Source organism: Thalassophryne amazonica, chromosome 22, assembly GCF_902500255.1.
Source record: "Thalassophryne amazonica chromosome 22, fThaAma1.1, whole genome shotgun sequence".
Lineage (NCBI taxonomy): Eukaryota > Metazoa > Chordata > Actinopteri > Batrachoidiformes > Batrachoididae > Thalassophryne > Thalassophryne amazonica.
The window spans coordinates 2,540,043-2,558,392 of record NC_047124.1 but is presented as its reverse complement, the minus strand read 5'-3'; the positions used below and the strand labels follow the sequence as shown (position 1 = coordinate 2,558,392).

At 40.6% G+C, this 18,350-nt stretch overlaps 1 long non-coding RNA gene across 1 annotated transcript; it reads left to right on the top strand.

Annotated features, from left to right (window-relative positions):
• The first annotated feature begins 13,428 nt into the window (after positions 1-13,428).
• LOC117504043 lies at positions 13,429-16,987 on the top strand. The gene is made up of 3 exons (XR_004558710.1): positions 13,429-13,500; positions 15,449-15,456; positions 16,976-16,987. It is a non-coding gene; the product is annotated as an uncharacterized LOC117504043 (long non-coding RNA).
• The last annotated feature ends 1,363 nt before the right edge of the window (positions 16,988-18,350 follow it).

The window sequence follows — 18,350 nt, the reverse complement described above, 5'->3', positions numbered from 1 at the left end:
TGGTGGTCACACCAGATACTGACTGGTATCCCCCCCAATAAAACAAAACTGCACCTTTCAGAGTGGCCTTTTATTGTGGGCAGTCTAAGGCACACCTGTGCACTAATCATGGTGTCTAATCAGCATCTTGATATGGCACACCTGTGAGGTGGGATGGATTATCTCAGCAAAGGAGAAGTGCTCACTATCACAGATTTAGACTGGTTTGTGAACAATATTTGAGGGAAATGGTGATATTGTGTATGTGGAAAAAGTTTTAGATCTTTGAGTTCATCTCATACAAAATGGGAGCAAAACCAAAAGTGTTGTGTTTATATTTTTGTTGAGTGTATTTATTTAACCTTAATGCACCAGATCAATTAAATAAGCAACTTTGGTTTGTCAACGTCAGTTCAAGTTCATTCTGTTCAAGGAAAGATCTTTGCAACACAAAATAAAACTAAACAAAATAAAACTGATTTCTCAGCCAGTCAACCCATGCAACCGAAAGGGTGTAGGCAGAAGTAAAGCTTACATACACCGACCCCCTTTACCTCAGCAACTTTTACTTATCACAACAAAACCAAAACAAAACAAAGTGAGCAGAACAGCAAAACACACATATCTTAAAATAATCAATAAACTCAACTTCCTCATCATATCCACACCAGTAACAGCACACATCGCATAATCCAAAAATAATAATACAAAATCAATAACTTAATTGTCCATACTTTAACTAACAGCTATATAGTCCTTCAAACATGAATTGAATTTTCACAGAATTCAGAGAGTTTAGACAATTTTCACATATTCAGAAAACATCAGTTCCTTATACTGGTGTTTAAACTGACTGACATTTGGACATCGCTTCAGTTCCTTCGCCAAATTATTCCATATTCTAGGGCCACAAGTAAAAACACAAAAGCCTTTCCTGGTCGTCCGAGCGCCAGAAATTTTAAAATGATACAAGCCCCTTAAATTATATTTTCCCTCTCTCTCCTTAAAAAAAATGTTGAATTCTGAGGGGCAGTTGCTTATTCACTTTATACATTAATTGCACAGTATTAAACATAATCATATTGTGAAGTTTTAATATTTTAGATTTAATAAACAATGAACTGGTGCGGTCTCGATAACCTACATTGTGATTTGTTCTTAATGCTCTTTTTTGAAGAATGAATAATGGTTGCAATGTAGTTTTATAATTATTGCCCCAAACTTCAGCACAGTAAGTCAGGTAGGGTGCAACCACTGAACAATACAAAGTTAAGTCAGGTAGGGTGCAACCACTGAACAATACAAAGTATGAAGTGTTCTGCAATCAAGAACATACCTTACCTTATTTAGTACTGTAATACCTTTTGAAACTTTCTTTTGAATATGAGCTTTCCAATTAATTTTTTAATCAATAATAACACCTAAGAACTTATTTTCTTTGACACGCTCTATGATTACCCCTTGTATATTTAACTGAATTTGTATGTCTTTATTGTAATTCCCAAATAACATTATTTTAGTTTTGGACAAATTTAGTGATAATTTATTAATATAAAACCATCTCTTTAACATTATCATTCCAATATGTAAATCAGACAATAATTGCTGCAGACTTTCTCCTGAAAAAAACAGGGTTGTATCATCTGCAAACACAACTGCCTTAAACAGATCTGAAACTTTACATAAATCATTAATGTACAATATAAATATTTTGGTCCCAAAACAGTACCCCGAGGAAGCCCACAAACAATGTCCAGATACGAAGAGCAGCAGTCCCCAAGTTTAACAAACTGTTTCCAGTTTTGTAAGTAATTTTTACTCCAGTTCAAAGCCACCCCTCTGATCCCATACAGTTCCATCTTTTGAAATAATATGTTGTGATCTATTGTATCAAAAGCCTTTCTCAGGTCAATAAATAAACCTATTACTATTTCCCTTTGGTCCACATGACTAAATGTCCCGTAGATGTGTCTGCTGGACTGATGATGGATTAGAAGCAGGTGGAAAAGACAGATTGTGTTTGCACAGAAATTTATGAGGAAATAATGGTTTTCTGACTGGCAATTAGGCTCCAAAATTCAACACAGACACATTTCCACACAACCTTGCAGAAAGAATTTTGTATGAATTTAGCCATGAGAGAGCTATACACAGTAAGTGGATTCTGAGAGAGAGAGAGAGAGAGAGAGAGAGAGAGAGAGAGAGAGAGAGAGAGAGAGAGAGAGAGAGAGAGAGAGAGAGAGAGAGAGAGAGAGAGAGAGAGAGAGAGAGAGAGAGAGAGAGAGAGAGAATTTATGCACAGAAATGTACTAAATCAGAGATAAACTGTCAGAAAGTAATGACTTAAGGGACACGGCAGATCATCATAGAGCTTGTTGTGTAAGGTCCAACCCCTCATTTCCAGTCAACTCAGTGGAGAACCGGTTGTTCTAAAAAAGTTTCTTCACATTCAATGAGGTAAACATGCACGTTTAACTTCACATGGACTCTCCGTGCTATCAGACACATTTTCACCTTCCCAGTGAGGACAAGACCTTGTTTCCTGAGGGTGTTCTTAGCTTGCTTGGTTCCATTACATTAATTAGCCTGTTAGCCTTTAACAGTATTTGCACTGGAACACTAACACGCAGATTAATTTTGTTTTTTGTCTCAAGTAAAGAGCTGATCCCCAAAATGTCTAAAAATAGAGCTCAGAGTGAAAAATGTCAAACCTCCTCTTTAACAGCAGTTATGCTGTCAAACCCAGTCACAAGTCCACTCAACCCAGTGGAAAGGATTCTGGATGAATGCAGCTAAAGCAGTCACTTCTTCCTTCTCTCCATCTCAACAGATTTGTACTTTTGCAGTTACATGGAGCTTGTAACGAGGTTGTGGTTTCAGTTCCAAACCTAAGTCTGGTGGCTGACAAGGCTCCTGCTGCTTGTGTGAAGGAAAGTCCAAAAACAAAGTACTAAATTTCACGGGCTCTTCCTCTTTGTGAGACTGCTCACTCCACCAGCTGTCACGGAGACCGGCTGAAACTTTCAGGATCTGATTAAAACGTTTCAATCTCATCGAGAGATTGATCATCACGAATGATCCAGTATCAGTCTGTCCCCAAAACCTCTGGGCAGTCCTCCAACATAAACTAATACTGGTGATGACATAAGCTGCTGGCCAGAGGTAATCAGGAGCAAAAGATGTGGACGCAGGAGACAGCGGCGGCTGTTTGGCATTGTCAAGTTTGGGAGTAAGAGTGGAGCAAATGAGGGCGAACAGTCACTGCCGCAGACAGGCAGCTGAATAGACACAAAGAACAGAGAGGCAGGAGAGGAGGGCGAGGAGGTGTTATTGTGAGCATCAGCGTGATGGCAGAAATCTGGGCGCCGGGTGTCACTTTGGAACAATCAGGACTGACATCTCAGGAGCTACACAGCAGAAAAATGGAATTTCACCTTCCAGGGCTGCAGCATTTCAGCATCCTAATCATACTTGCAAATAAATGGAGGGCCAAAAACCAACCAGAGACCCACCACACCCTGCAGTACTCAGAGCTGAAAGAATACAGGGAGGGTACACTGATCTCCAGATATATGTATCAGGATACATAAGAAATGTGATTCTACAACTACGTCTGCAATGTGAGATTACAATATATTGTTTTTTGTATCACTAGACAATGGAGAAAAGTTAAATAATACACTTTTAGAAAGAGGCGTGTGTCAGAAATCATATTTACAAATTGGCATGCAGGACCCAAGATGGTTCCATGGTGAGCCTGTACCAGCACATGCTCCGAGACCTGACCGGATATAATCCATCTGCTTTGAAGCCAGTTTAACACCTGTCCAGTGAAAGCACTAAAGGAACTGGGGGAACGGCTCCTTATTCCAAAGGTCCACTGGTCCAAAAGTCCCTAAAGGAGGCCGGCCAGCTAGTTAGGTAGCAGGTGAACAGCACGCAGCAACAGAAGTGACACCTTTCCATTCTCTAATCTTCCTCTGGATTTGGATGTTTCTCCATGGCATGTCCTTGTTCAGCTTCTGGCCTTGCTGCTGGGAAGTGCTAAAGCTCCAGGCGTCGTCATCCACGCTCCTCCGCTGCTCAGGGGCCTCTCGGTCAGGCATTCCGTCGTCTCCTCATCCAGCCTGGTGGAACTTCGGACCAGTGGGCCTTTGGAATATTCAATAATCACCAGGAACTGGCTACTTCCACAGTCCCAAGCCTTTTTAACTTTGCCACTTATACAATTGTACATTAGTTTGCAGGTTTTTGTCTCAATTCCATTCAGTGACCTGAAAACACATTTACAGCTACTTTCAATTCAATTATTTAGTACAAAATCAAAAACGTAATCTCTCGAAGAAGAGGAAGAAGAAGGGCCTTAACTGTCATTGTACATAGAAACTCCAGATGCAGCGACACTGCCTTGGCCAGGGGCCGAGAAAGAAGCAGACCCTAAATAAGCATGGGGAGATTATACAAACCTCAACGTGCTAAACACAATGACAAGATGATGACTCAGCTCATCAGTCACTTTGGTGACAGTCGCACAGGAAAATCTGACTTTTAAACAGGAAGAAACCTCAAGCAGGCCAGACTCAGTGGAGTGACCATCTGCTTCAACTATTCAAACACGACAGAATATAGAAGACAAAAAACCAGACTGTCAGAAACACATGCAGTAACAGAAATGTTGTACAGAGCAAAATTTAACAGGTGCTTCCTCATGAATGTCAAACCATCATGTGTCGTGGACATGGGCTGGACAATTTGCACATGATCTCTATGGCGTCAGAAAATTTGAAGCTGGTACTTGGAAGCTTGAACCCCCCCGCAGCCAAACACATTTTCTATTTTTTTTTAAAACCACCAGCAGAATGACATCCAAATAATTTTTAATTCGGGTATATGGTCATTAAGGAGAAATGGTAGAATCAGATTCATTATTCATCATCGAGCCGCTCCAGCTTTTGATCATGGATGCCATCACCACGACAACTCCCTCAACGCTGTTAGAGGAAACTCATTAAATTCATAATTTAGGACTGAGCTCTGCAAATAAGGGAAATGTCATGTGTTTTCTTTTATTTAGTGTGGATTTGCTCCTTTTACATGCCAACAAAGCAAATGTTTTTATCCTTGAATGGTCGCTGCTCATCAGCAAAGCATTATGAGCAGATCAGAGACGCAAATCAAAAGAAATAAAAGGAAAGCGAGCCAGCCACTAATGATGTGTGGATTGTTAAACGAGCGCGCGAGACACCAGGAGATTTCTTCAGAGAGAAAAAAAATAAGAATTACAGATAAAGAGACAATGTGATGTAGATGGAAGAAAGATCTGGCTGTTTTGGAAGGAGGGACTGGCAGCCTGACTCCAAGGGAAGAGCAGGAAAAAACAAAAACAAAAAAAAAACGCATTTTCATCTTGCACTTTTTTCACCTTTCCATCCTTTAACATTTCCATCTTGCTGCATCTTTCACTCTTCTCTCGCCTCTCTCACCAGTATTGTTCTCTCTGTCAAGAGTTGTCATGACAAGGCTGTTTATTTCTAATGTTTGACATTTCGCCCCATCCCGCTCCCCTGAAAGAACACACCAGGATGAATGGTCCGTGATTTTCAAAGGAACATCTTGTTATTAGCCAGCAATTCCTCACCGCGCGCGCACACATAGACACACACAGCACCTTGAGGTAGAGATTTATTGACATGCGCACACTCTTGCATGTGTGCACACAGAGGTGCATTTAAAAATGGAAGGATCTATCAAGCTTTTTTAACCTTTCATCTCAGAGCGAAGAAAAACAGTTTTCCAACTCCCACATCGTGTTTCAACCCTCTGCTACATCCTCTACAACACTGCACCTCCCACTGGGCTTCCTTTCTTGCCCTCCCTCCTACGTGGATCAAATTAAAGTAAGTATTAATAAAAAGATGTGGGCTCGGCTGCAGATTAAGGTGTCCGCTTCGCGTGGAGACAACGCACACTTTCAGCCGCATGCTTTGTCCCCCTGTTGTGTTGTCTCATTGTTGAACGGCATCATCAGTATGGCAGCATTTGATTGTAATCCTGTTGGAAGAAAGGTCAATTTGACCTGCCTGTGGTTGCTGCACCACTTAGTGTTTCTCACAGCTGGAACCAAAGACCACCAACACATCTTCATGGATGTCACAGCATCCTAGGCAGAGTGCACACTTTTTATTTCCATTCATATTCCACTTTATCAGGTTATGTAACACAACCTGTCTGTCAGCCTGCTGCAAACACGTGTTTATTGTCCCCCAACAGAGCACCCACCTGTTGACCCCGGGGATCAACTTTTCCAGGTGTTAATGGACATCCAGGAGCAGACCTCATCACTACTCATCTTCTTCTTCTTTGTCTTTCGGCTGTTCCCGTTAGGGGTCGCCACAGCAGATCAATTGTTTCCATCTCACCCTGTCCTCTGTATCTTCCTCTGTCACACCAACCACCTGCATGTCCCCTCTCAGCACATCCATGAACCTCCTCTTTGGTCTCCCTCTTCTCCTCCTGACTAGTGGCTCCATCCTCAGCATCCTTCTCCCTATATACCCTGGGTCCCTCATCTGCACATGTCCAAACCATCTCAATCTCGCCTCTCTGACTTTGTCTCCAAACCGTCCCACCTGAGCTGTCCCTCTGATATGTTCATTCCTAATCTTGTCCATTCTTGTCACTCCCAAACAGAATCTCAACATCTTCAGCTCTGCCACCTCCAGCTCTGCCTCCTGTCTTTTTGTTAGTGCCACTGTCTCTAAACCATACAACATAGCTGGTCTCACTACTGTTTTGTAAACTTTCCCCTTCACTCTTGCTGATATTCTTCGGTCACAAATCACTCCTGCCACCTTTCTCCACCCACTCCACCCTGCCTGCACTCTCTTCTTCACCTCTCTACCACACTCTCCATTACTTTGCACAGTTGACCCCAAATATTTAAACTCATCTACTTTCACCACTTCTACTCCTTGTAACTGCACTATTCCACTGGGCTCCCTCTCATTCACACACATGTACTCAGTCTTGCTTCTACTGACTTTCATTCCCCTTCTCTCCAAAGCATATCTCCACTTCTCCAGACTAGACTCAACTTGCTTTCTACTCTCACTACAGATCACAATGTCATCTGCAAACATCATAGTCCATGGGGACTCCTGTCTGATCTCATCTGTCAACCTGTCCATCACCACTGCAAAAAAGAAAGGTCTCAGAGCTGATCCTTGGTGTAATCCCATCTCCACCTTGAATGAGTCTGTCATTCCGACTGCACATCTCACCGCTGTCACACTATTCTTGTACATGTCCTGCACTACCCTAACATACTTCTCTGCCACTCCAGACTTCCTCATACAATGCCACAACTCTTCTCTTGACACCCTATCATAAGCTTTTTCTAAGTCCACAAACACACAATGTAACTCTTTCTGTCCTCTGTACTTTTCCAACAGTATTCTCAGAGCAAACATTGCATCTGTAGTGCTCTTTCTCGGCATGAAACCATATTGCTGCTCACAGATCTTCACCTGTTTTCTAAGCCTAGCTTCTACTACTCTTTCCCATAACTTCATGCTGTGGCTGATCAGCTTTATGCCTCTGTAGTTACTGCAGCTCTGCACATCACCCTTGTTCTTGAAAACAAGAACCAGCACACTTCGTCTCCACTCCTCAGGAATCCTCTCACTTTCCAAGATTTTATTAAACAATCTGGTTAGAAACTCTACTGCCATCTCTCCTAGACATTTCCATGCCTCCATTGGAATGTCATCTGGACCAACTGCCTTTCCACTCTTCATCCTCTTCATAGCAGCCCTCACTTCTTCCTTGCTAATCTCTTTTACTTCCTGATTTATTCTCACCACATCATCCAGCCTTTTCTCTCGCTCATTTTCTTTATTCATCAACTCTTCAAAAATATTCCCTCCACCTTCTCAGCACACACTCCTCACTTGTCAGCACATTACCATGTGCATCTTTTACCACCCTAACCTGCTGCACATCCTTTTCAGCTCTGTCCCTTTGTCTGGCCAATCGGTACAAGTCCTTTTCTCCTTCCTTACTATTCAAATTCTTGTACAGCTCGCAATATGCCTTTTCCTTTGCTTTGCCACTTCTCGCCTTACGCCGCATCTCCTTGTACTCGTGTCTGCTTTCTTCATCTCTCTGACTATCCCAAAACTTTTTCGCCAACCTCTTTCTCCTTATGCTTTCCTGGATCTCTTCATTCCACCACCAAGTCTCCTTGTCTTCCTTCCACTGTCCAGATGTCATACCCAGTACTGTCCTAGCTGTCTCCCTCACCACATCTGCAGTACTTTTCCAGTTGTCCAAAATTGCTTCCCCTCCAACTAGTGCTTCTCTCACCTGCTCGCTAAATTTCACACAACAGTCTTCCTCCTTCAGCTTCCACCATCTGATCCTTTGTTGAGCTCTCACTCTCTTCTTCTTCTTTACCTCTAAAGTCATCCTACAAACAACCATCCTATGCTGTCTAGTGACACTCTCTCCTGCTACCACCTTACAGTCTGTGATTTCTTTTAGCTTGCATCTCCTATAAAGAATGTAGTCCACCTGTGTGCACCTTCCTCCACTCTTATGTTACCCTGTGCTCCTCCCTTTTCTTAAAGTAGGTATTCATCACAGCCATTTCAATCCTTTTTGCAAAATCAACTACCATCTGTCCTTCCCCATTCCTATCCTTGATACCATATCTACCCATTACTTCCTCATCACCTCTGTTCCCTTCACCAACATGCCCATTGAAGTCTGCTCCTATCACCACTCTTTCATGCTTGGGCACACTCTCCACCACCTCATCTAACACACTCCAGAAATCTTCTTTCTCCTTCATCTCACAACCTACCTGTGGGGCATATGCACTGATGATATTCATCATCACCCCTTCAATTTCCAACTTCACAGTCATCACCCTTTCAGACACTCGCTTAACCTCCAACACACTTTTAACATACTCTTCCTTTAAAATGACCCCAACACCATTTCTCTTCCTGTCCTCACCATGGTACAACAACTTGTACCCACCGCCGATGCTCCTGCTCTTACTTCCCTTCCACTTGGTCTCTTGCACACACAATATGTCTACCTTTCTCCTCTCCATCATATCAGCCAGCTCTCTCCCTTTACCAGTCATACTACCAACATTCAAAGTCCCCACTCTCATTTCCACCCTTCTAGTTTTCTTCTTCTCCCACTGTTCGTGTCAACATTTTCCTCCTCTTCTTTGTCGTTTTCGCCCAGCAGTAGCCCAATTTCCACCAGCACCCTGTTGGGCAATAGCACCGGTGGCGGACGTTGTTAACCCGGCCCGCGACCGATCCGGTATGGGAATTCGATTCTGAGTCTGCATAGTTGGGTTGGCTTGTTTTACGCCGGATGTCCTTCCTGACGCAACCCTCCTCATTTATCCGGGCTTGGGACCGGCACTCAGAATGTACTGGCTGCACACCCCATGTGGCTGAGTTCTCATCACTACTCATACCAAAGATTATTAAAGTAACACTAACCACAGTTAGCATGCCTCACATGGTAACATTAACAGCAGATGACTTTAGCTGTATCTTAATATAATAATATCAATATTAGCATTAACTGCTAACCGTGGTTAGCATTACATATGCAAATGATACTCCTGGTCTATGTTTTCTTTATGACAGTGCCTCAACAGCAAAATCCAGTGGTTTCACATTTAGAAATACTGCGACATCACGTGTACAAGATCCTCAAGGAACAGTTTCCAGTTGTTGCACAATGGAGCTGCACAAAAAGTACTAGTATGAACCACTTTCCTTCTTTCCAGACCTGATATTTTGGGTGAATCACCCAAACACCCACCGCTGCTGTCATCTTTTCTAGAAACTGTGGTGCGGTATTTTTGTGTCAAAAATCATAGTGCACTGTGGGAAAACTGTGGTGCATTTATGGAAATGTGCAGCCACTGGATGCCGTATGTCTAAATAAGATTCAGCATAAGGTTTGGACCTGGGCCCCACCTGACAGTGGAAGATCCCTCAGCATCCCGCCCACCACCAACTCTAAATGGATTTCCTCATCCTCTTCAGGATCATCCAATGAAACATAGGTGACAACCACCCAGATCTTCTGTAACACGTCACTACTGTGGTGAATGCACCCTACCAGGATCCAGCACATATGGCCAGGCTTGACCTGTGCTGGTGGTCAATGTTAGAGCAGCACAACTACTTCATGCAGTTCATGCAACCAGCATAAACCCCGCCAGCCTACAAGCCAGGATCACCTCCTCTGTATCATGTTTTTGTCATTATGTAACACCAATCAATCCAGCTGTTACCATTTGGAGAGCATTTATCGTTTGAATGAGCACGAGGTCTGCTGTCAGGAAGACACAGATATGCTGAAGGTGATTTAAAGTGAACAAATCATCATTCCTCTGGAGAGGGAAAGAGGAAAGATTTGCACGTGAGGGACACTGCTGTGTTTTAACAAGTGGCGACTTTAGTACCAAGTGATGGTGGCCTTGGTGGCCACCAGACCCGGACTTGGTGTTTCGGGTCTCCCACCTCATGTCATTGCTTACTGAGATAATGAGGGTAAACATCTTGATCTAAGGTCAAAACAGGTATTTGACTTTTTAACAAGTTTAAATCTAACAAATGCAAATTTGGAGCCGCTGAGTAACTTAAGGCCAAGATTTGCTCTCCAGCATCAGTTCTTAGTGAGATCTGAGTAGAGGTGAACTGTGTTGGTTTTGGCCGTTATCTTGGCAACATAAAGTGTTCCAATAGACCCCTAAGTAACTTCTACCTTTCCAAAACATTTGACACTAAAATTGGGCTCCTTTGGCCAGCGGTGGCATAACGTCCCTGGACGCAGGCACAATTTACTGCACTACACATGATTTTATTCAAGGCAGTTTGGTTGGGCTGCACACGGATTCAGCAACTGGACTTAGAGTTGACAGGTCCAACGAAAACTCTATATTGTTTCAGGTAGATGTGCAAACAATGTTAAAGTCCTGTTAAAGACTAAATTCCCACGTCTTAGTATCTGGACGCGTTATCAAATGTTGGCTTGCAGCTTTAATATAAGCCTGTCTGAGAATCTATCAAGTGAAAACTTTTCCTCTGGAAAGAAAAATAAGCACCAGTACAGCACAGAGCATGTCGATAAGCCAACACGAAAAGGTAGGATTTACTCAAAATGGATTAGATAGCCTTACTTTTAAACTGTATATTGAAATTGACAGCTGGAGCAAGATCAGAGCTGGTGTTGGGTGAGATCCTGGCAAGGTTTGGTCAATTCCCATTAAGTCAACTGGATGTGGAATTTGTCCATAGGTGCCTGATCCAATTTGCCGGGCCGACGTGGATGTGAAGCGAAATTGAACAGTAGACTGAATGCGAAAGGTGTTATTGGTCTTTTCCTCGGCTGAGGGAGACAGAAGGAGAGGGCCACTCTCTCCGAGGTGTTGTGCACACCTTGTAGGCTGCCAAGCCCCATTAGAGGGTGACAAACAGACGTCCACTCGGCTCGGCCCTGTCAGGCCACGGTAATGAAAGACACATCAACCTTAGAAACCGCAGATGAGGTGGAGGTGGGACAACAACAGCCGGCCAGCGCCGACACAAACGCATTTTCAAACTAATGGCTTAAATGCAGCTGCAGTGTATGTATACGAATGGAGTCTAGAGAAGAAGAAAAAAGACAATCTCTAAACAACATAACGAGAGGAAGGCGAGGGACAAGAAAAGATAAAGAGAGAGACTGAGTAAAAATAGATTAAAGAGAATCATACCAAAGCTGGAGATAAAAGAGAAACACATGAACAAAGGTTCAGTGAAATCTAATGAAAGAAAAAGTGGAAAAGCAGGAAGGAAGGAAAGCGGGCAGGTCCTCTGCGACTCACATCTCAGTGCTACACCACTAAACGGTAAGAGACGTCAATAATTATCTCTGTCTCAGCCACACTGCTAGCAAATGATTTAGTGGTACTAATAAAGCCCCGACGTAACAAAGCATCTTTCTGAGGCGCTGCGGTGGAGAACCGCACGCCCCGTAATAAAGACGGTTTTGAGCATTTTTATTCTCTTTGCTATGAATCACAGCTGCAGTTTCCGAGGTGTAGATGAATCCATGAGTATGTAATAATAAATGATGCACAAGGTAGGAGACAGGTGCAGATCCAGACATTATGGATTGAGCAGTTCTGGAGTCTTGTCATCATAACCTATGGATGGCGGTGTCGCCTCTCGATGATGTGGCGGAGACAGCGAGGCTGATAGTGTCATTCTCTGTCCCTGCCTGTTTCCTAATCTTTCCAAAGACGGATGACACTTGGCTCTGTCCGGGGGGGAAATACATTTTCTCTGCATGGCTGCGGAGCCGGAGCAAATGGTAAATAAATGGACTGTATTTATATAGCACTTTTCCATCTGCATCAGAAGCTCAAAGCGCTTTACAGTTACGCCTCACATTCATCCATTCATACAAACACACTCACACACCCATGTTAGGGTGCAACAAGGGATTAAGGACCTTGCCCAAGGGTCCTTAGTTATTTTTCCGGTCCACTAGATAATCACCTCCCTGCATCAAAATGTGGATTTTGATGCAGACCTAATTGTGGGGTCATCACAGTCTCTGGGTTTTTTCTACTCTCCATTCAATCATTATAAATTGTGTTAACACACATTCCATGAGCTGCAATGTCAAAAACCCTACAAATATCGAAGTTGAATTACTATAAGCATACTGATATCTCAGGAGCTGTGACGTGCAGAGAAAACTAAAATGGAACACGTGCTTGCAGATATTTAGGAAGCCTGAGTGAATGAAGACAGTAAGTGATAAAACCATAGCTTCCTGTAAGAGGCATCATGATCGGCTCTTTGGTGCACGGAGCCCTGAGCCGTGAGGCGACCGCTGTTTTTAGATTAGATAAGATTAGATTAGATAAACCTTTATTCATCCCTCAATGGGGAAATTTCAGATTTCCACACTCACATTCCACATACAAACAGCAATTGATCTACAATTATTACTTGTTTACCGTAATAATGGCACACATCAGAATTAGGACAACACATATACATTTGACATTGTTTATGTGCACTAAACTTGAAACAGTCCGTTTTCCAATTGAGGCGATGTCAGTGTGTTTTTAGGGTGGAATGTTAAGCAACTCAAAAGCTTATTGGAGTAGGTTAAATAGTTTTAGACATTTTGACAAATCTTGACTTCTGGATCAAACGCACGGTGGTCATGACAGACTCAGGGTACCACGTTTTGAATTTCATAATTTTATTCTGTGATTACAGGTTGATTTCAGTCAGCACCTTATCTCTCTTCACAAACATTAGCCTCAACCAATCCAGCCACAGAGTCTCAGAGGACTGGCGACCACACGTCACCGCACCACATCCCGATTCTCAGATGGAAACCATCCAGGCAGAAAACCCAACCATCCGATTATACTAATCACAAAAGAAATTAGGAAAATAGTCATTTATGAATTTAAAAATTGTAGCTCAAACTGGTTGTGTTATGTGTCGGACGCAGCTCGGAGAACCGACCAGCGTTTGAAGGACCCAGTATGAAATAAGCAGAGCACGGTACAAAAGCTAACTGAATTTAATACATAACAGTGATGTGATACAAAACAACAAAAGAGTGTGCGGTCTGGCGTGGTGGTGATACGGTGCGCTCCCAGCAGCGCTAACGGTCCGGAGCCAGAAGCCGTTCGGACCCAAGGACCCCGCCGACACCCCCCAGGTGGCCGCAACAAACCGAGTCTGTGAAAGAAGGAACCATTATGTGAGTCCACACTCTACACACAGAGAGACCACTCAAAGGTGTACATAAACAGCAAACACTTCCTGGCTTAATTACTAATCAGCTTCCCAACCTGCAGGCATGGAACATCCAGTTCACAAAACTCCACTGCAGCGGAAGCCGATACATGACTAACGTACAGTTCAATATAATAAGGTGTGAGGGACACCACATTTACTGACTGTATAAACGTTAGTCACAAAATCTAACGTACCTCAGGAAGTGTGCTGACGAGCGTGAGACCTCACCCCCTCCTCTTTCACAGACCGTGCATCAAACCCTGGACGTTCTCTGCATCCACTGATGATGAGATGGCTCCCGAGACGACAATCTCACCCGTCTGGTCACAAGGTCGAGTCTCTGGCAAATACACACTGTACACTCCAGTCTTAAATGCCACCATGTTCCAATCCATATAGATGCACCACAGCTGTGAGTCCTGACGAGCCGCAGGTGATCAGGGTGAGGTCCTGATAACCTCAGCAACACAGCCACTCAGTCCCAAATGCAAGCCACCTGGAAGGAAAAACAAAAGACAGAAACAAAAAGGCAGCCAGGCCCCCCAGCCATACAACAGGTTGTCCTGTACCAATCAGGCTAATAGCCAATAGGAAAACAGCATTTTTAAATATTGCTGACGTGTGTGTATTAAAGACACACCCATGCTAGCCGCAGACCGACACTTGATATGAAACACAGCTTTAGTCTAGTATTTGCTCAGTTTGGAGGACATGCATACTGAAGTTGTGATGTCTCATTCTTCCATCACACACTAAAACAGAATAATCTGATCAGATGATCAAAGCAACATCATAGAAAACTTACAAAGTACAATTTAAAAAAAAAAATCTCTCAAGACTACCAGTGCTGGAAAGGATCATTTACAATCTGGAAACACCATTTAAAGAAATTAAGAGGATAAATAGAACAAATGTGATGAAGAAAGTGTCTTCACTTTGTGAATCCACAGAAACTTATCTCCTCAGAGCATAAACCTTTGTAACGTCTTTTTTTCTTTTTTTTTTTACTTCGTTGGCCGCTGAGACTTGTGCACCTAAACAACTGACATGTTGAATCTGTAGATACTGAACTGGAAAGAAAATGCACATGATGGCTGGTTACCTGGAAAAATGACCTAGATCAAGTTATCAGCTACTGGTACAGGTGTTACCACATCAGTGATTAATTTTAAACTCTCCCCTCAACTGTTAAAACACCACAGGTCCATGAACATGTCTAACACTATCGCGGCCCATTCATGTTGTTGTCTTCACGATAGTACTTCAGATGGAAGGTCTGTAATATACGAAGGGATCTTCTTGCCTGTGAGGAACTGAGCTCCCTCATTGCTGAAAGTGTTGCAGCTGTGTTCAAACAGGTTGTACTCGTCACCTCTGGAGCTGGATTCTGCCAGTGAAGACAGGTACTCCATAAAAAGCTCTGCAGGTACCTCAGTGGAACCCAGATCCACTATGGAGTCAGGTTCACCCAAGATGGTACCACCAGGTGGACAGTTGATGATGCTCTCCTCTCTTTCTTTTTTCTTTTTCTTTTTAATATTTATTTCATTCATTTAAAAGAAAAACAGAAAAGCAAAAAACAAAAGCACCACAATACCAGAATGAAAAGGAGCAGAAAGAAGAACAAGTCTTATGATTTCTGCCCCTTTTAACAATACAATCTTTCAATATACAGCATCATAGTCAACATTATTTAACAGATTGCATTTCTTTAACTTGTCACATACCACTGACCCATTTCATAATTATGACCAGAAATTAATAGATTACATCACTGACAGGTTACATTTAAACTTAAGACACTCCAAACATTATTAACAGTTTACTTTTTTTTTTTTTTGACTTTCTTGCAGCCCACTGACTTACTTCATAGTTTCATACTTACTTAATACATCTAATTTAATATGTTTTTTAAATAATTTAAGCGACCTTAATTCTTTAATTTCTTTATTAAGATTGTTCCATAATTTGACACCATTTACTGCAATACTCCTTTCCTTTACTTTGGTTCTAAATCTTGGTTTTTTAAAGACTTCTATTCCTTTCAATTTATAACTACTTACTCTTTTTTCAAACATATTTTGAATGTTTGTTGGTAAAGTATTTTTATTAACTTGGTACATCGTTTGTAATATTTTCAAATAAACTAAATCATGAAATTTAAGTACCCTATACTTAATAAACAATGGATTAGATGGATCTCTAAAACCACTGTTACTAATCACTTTTAAAGCTCTTTTCTGCAAAATAAATAAAGGTTGTATATAGGTTGTATATGTTGATCCCCAGATTTCTACACAGTAAGTTAAATATGGGACAATCAATGAATTGTACAATGTTAATAAACCATAACTATTTAATGAATATTTTACTTTATGCAAAACAGCAATGGCTTTTGCTATTTTTCCTTTTATGTAATTTATGTGTGACTTCCATGTAAGATCTTCATCAATCATGACTCCTAAAAATTTCATTTCTTTTACCCTTTGTATATCCATTCCATCTATTTGTAATGACACATTATTTTCTTTCGCTCTATCATTAAACAATATGAAATTTGTCTTATTAATATTTAGTGACAATCTGTTTATATCAAACCAATGTTTAACTTTTTCCAACTCTGTATTTATCACTTGTGCTACTTCCTGTATATCTGATCCAGAGTAAAACAGCGTTGTATCATCAGCAAATAAAATGCTGCCAAGCACATTGGATACATTCACAAAATCATTGATATACAAAATAAACAGTTTGGGTCCAAGTACCGATCCTTGTGGTACTCCATAAATAATGTTACACAATTCTGATTTGGTATTATTTATCTGAACAAACTGTTTTCTATTTTCTAAGTAGCTTTTTACCCACTGATGTGCAACACCTCTTATTCCATATTGTTGTAACTTGTGGAGCAATCTTGAGTGGTCTATAACATCAAAAGCCTTTTTCAGGTCAATAAAAATACTTACAAAATAATCCTTATTATCTATTGTTGTTGATATTTTCTCTATTAGTTCCATAATTGCCATAGCTGTCGAATGTTTTGTTCTGAATCCATACTGAGCATTATTTAAAATATGATGTTTCTCAATAAATTTATCCAATCTTGTTACAAAAACTTTTTCCATAATTTTAGAAAACTGTGGAAGCAATGATACTGGCCTGTAATTAGAAAAATTATGTTTGTCTCCATTTTTATATAATGGGACTACCTTAGCAATTTTCATTTCATCTGGAAAAACCCCAGTTGACAGAGACAGATTACAAATATAAGTAAATGGTTCAATAACAATTTCTATGATACTTTTTACAGTCATCATGTCTAAATCTTCATGGTCAGTTGATCTTTTGCTTACACAGTTTTTTACAATATTTCTTATTTCATCTTTTTCCACATTGTCCAGGAAAATACTATTGACCGTATTTACCAATGTACATAATTTATCTTCTATTATTGGTTTATTTCCCACCAGACTTGACCCTACATTTGAAAAATAATCATTAAACCCATTTGCAACTTCTTTTATATCATATATCTCTTTATTTTCCTTAACAAAGTAATTTGGAATAGTTTCTTTCGTTCCATCACTATCAATCACACTTTTTATAATTCCCCATGTTACCCTCATATTATCTTTACTCTTATTTAGTTTTTCACTGTAATAATCTTTTTTTGTTTCCTAATTATTGTTAATAGTTTATTTTTATATTTTTTGTATTTATGTTCTGATTCCTTTGTTTGCAATTTTAAAAAGCACCTGTATAAATAGTTTTTCTTTGCACAAGCATTTTTTATTCCCTTTGTCAGCCATGGTTTATTTACTCTTTTCTTACTAATTTCAATTAATTTACAATTTTTATTGTATGATTTCATCAATATTTTCATAAATGAGTTATATGCTACATTAACATCACTGACATAAACTTCTTCCCAGTTTTGATTTTTAAGGTCATATTTTAATGCCTCTAAGGCTTTTACTGACTTATCTCTTTTAAAGTTTATATCAGTTTTTTTGTTGTACCTATTTTTATATTTAAATATTGAAAAAATTGGTAAATGGTCGCTAATATCTGTCATGAAGATCCCATTCTTAATAATTTCATCTGTTCTGTTTGTAAATATATTATCAATTACCGTTGCACTTTGCGATGTAATTCTGGTTGGTTTTGTTATCAAGGGGAATAACCCCAAACTATACATTGTATTCACAAAATCACTTAATCTTTGGCAGCTGGAGCTTTCTATGTTAATATTAAAGTCCCCACACATAAAAAGCGTTTTGTTTTTAATTTGATGGAATAATTCAATTATTTTATCTGTAAATTTCACAACACAAGAATCTGGTGCTCTGTATACACAACTAATTAAAATATTCTTAGATGTTTCATGTACAAGTTCCACTGTTACAATTTCTATGACATCATTCATAATTGTCATTTCTTCAACAATTGTACACATCAGATCTGTTTTTGTATACAGAGCAACACCACCGCCTTTTTTATATCTTCTGTTTACAAAATACA